This window comes from Tachyglossus aculeatus (genome assembly GCF_015852505.1).
Source record: "Tachyglossus aculeatus isolate mTacAcu1 chromosome 12 unlocalized genomic scaffold, mTacAcu1.pri SUPER_6_unloc_4, whole genome shotgun sequence".
In the NCBI taxonomy this organism is placed as follows: Eukaryota; Metazoa; Chordata; class Mammalia; order Monotremata; family Tachyglossidae; genus Tachyglossus; species Tachyglossus aculeatus.
In genome coordinates this window covers 636,289-638,968 of record NW_024044831.1, presented here as the reverse complement: position 1 = coordinate 638,968, position 2,680 = coordinate 636,289, and positions in this window count along the sequence as shown.

Here is a 2,680-nt window from a genome sequence, read left to right as displayed (position 1 = left end):
AGTGGATTGTAGCAATGTTGAAAAAGTAAAACTGACAGGATTTCGTGACAGATGGAATGTGTGGGTAAAACGAGAAAGAAGCATGAAAGATAATGCCAATATTATGGGCTTGCAAGATAGGGAGCATGTTAGTGTTGTCTACAGTGATGAGAAAGTCAGGGGAAGAACAGGGTTTGGGTGAGAAGATAAGGAATTCTGTTTTGGACATGTCAAGTTTGAGATGTTGGCATGACATCCAAATAGGGATGTCCTGGAGGCAAGAAGAACTTCAAGACTGCAGAGAGGGAGCAGGATCAGGACTGGAGAGATAGATTTAGGAATCATCTGCCCAGAGATGGTGGTTGAAACAATGGAAGTGAATAAGCTCTCCAAGGAAATGTGTGTAGCTGAAGAAAATAGGTTTCATCAATTGCTTAGTTTGACTCAACTAGTTGTAAAATAGTTATGCTTCGTTACACCATTATTGTGTAAGTTTCTGGATGGCAAAGAATGTACCACTTCCCAATTCCATACTCCTCAAACGCTGCACCAAATGGGCATTCGCTTAGTACTTATAATAGTAGTACTAAACTACTTTATCAGCCTCTTGATTGCTCTTTCAGCCTCCAGCCTCCACCCCCTTCCCCTATACTACACCTTGCTATCCAACTCATCTTCCAGAAACATTGCTTAGCACATGCCTTTCTACTTCTCTTACACCTCTCACCATTAACTTCAAAACCCTTCATTAGCTTTCTCCACTTTATATATCCATTCTCTTTAACAATTGCCCAGCTTGCATTCCTCCCTCTCCCGAGATCACCTTCTAACTGCACCCCACTTTTGACTCTCCTGCCTCTGGTTTTTTCTCCATGCTCCCTCTCTGAAAACGTTTCCCCTGGAAAATTTGCCAGACCCCAGTTTTCTCCATCTTACAGGTACTCCAAAAATGCAACCTTTTTCACAGATCAATTCCAATACCTCAAATTATATCAGTCTAACAACCTCTCTTAAAATGTGTATGTTCATATACATGCTTTGAAATATATACATCTATATGAGTATGTATGAATATATTTCTATTTTAATTATTTAAAACAATTCATCCTACAATATTTAGAGCAGGGATTGTATGTATTCTATTATTCTCTCAAGAGTTTAAAACAGTGCTCTGCATTCAGAAGATGCTCAATAAATGTCATCAATACATTAATTGGGCACTCAATGATACCTTGTAAACTAGGTATTAAATGATGGTTAGATGAGCAATTTCCTTTCATAAGGGTTCTCCTTTCTTTTCCTAGTTCCCTGATTAGTTTTAACTTCTCTCGTTGGTGTTCATTCATTAATTCAGTCAATCATTTATTCTGTGCTTACTGTGTGCTCTGTACTAAGCACTTAGGAGAGTGCAATACAACAATACACAGACAATTCCCTACCCACAACAAGCCTACATTCTAGAGGACGAGCTTACAGTCTGGAGGGAAGAAGGGAGGGGGAAAATGCTTTGATATGGTTTGAAGCAATGGGGTTCAGATGTACAGGTGAAGGGGGTGGATTTTGAGGGCAGAAGATTTCCTTTTGATAGACTACTAGGAAAGATGGGAAAGTTGAATCAGAGCACTGTACTAAGCAATTGGGAGAGGACAATATAACAGAATTAGCAGAAACATTCTCTGCCCATAATGAGCTAAGAGTCTAGAAGGGCCAGGAGGAGGGAGGGGCTGGACAGAAGGAGGCATGATTATAGGGCGATCATGCTTGACAGTTTCCATTTTTGTGGAGTGGGTATATCTCAGTTGTATGGCATTTGATTTAACATGAAGCGGTGCCTGGTTCAAATCCCTCTGACTCCTAGGTCTGAGCTTTATCCACTAGGCTGCAAGAAGCAGTGTTGCCTGGTGGATAGAGCATGGGCCTGGAGTCAGAGGCCTTGGGTTCTAATGCCAAGCGTTTCCACTTGTCTGCTGAGCAACCTTGGGCAAGTCTCTTCACTTCTGAGTGCCTCTGTAATGCCATCTGTAAAATGGGGATTAAGATTTTGAGCTCTATGTGGGACAGGGACTGTGTCCAACCTGATTAGAATGTATCCACCCCAGCACTTAGTGCAATACCTGGTACAAAAGAAGTGCTTGACAAATAACATTAAAAACGTTATAATAAAGCTGGTGTGTAGGTCATTAGGCATAAGAGATCATGGAGGTGAGGAGACGGGCTTTGAGGAAGAAGTTAAACATCTGGAAGTGATGAGGGTAATTTGCATGGTTGTAAATGAGGGTCAATTCTGCCTGGCAAAATGGATGAGCAATTTCAATTCTTAAGGGCTCTCCTTTGTTTTCCTAGTACCCTGGTCAGGCCTTAACGTCTCCATTGGTGTTCATTCATTCATTCATTCAATCATATTTATTGATTGAATGCCAGGCAGAAGAAAGAGCATATTTAAAGCACATGAGGATGAACTTGACATGGTTGAGATCAACCTGACATCTAGACTTCTACCAGCCATGCTCTGGGGCTCATGCACAGGAATGAAGGAAACAATATGAACACAATACATTAATCATGGCTCAGTGGAAAAGAGCACGGGCTTTGGAGTCAGAGGTCTTGGGTTCAAATCCTGCCTCTGCCAATTGTCAGCTGTGTGACTTTGGGCAAGTCACATGCTACTTAGAGAAGTAGCATGGCTCAATGGAAAGAGTCC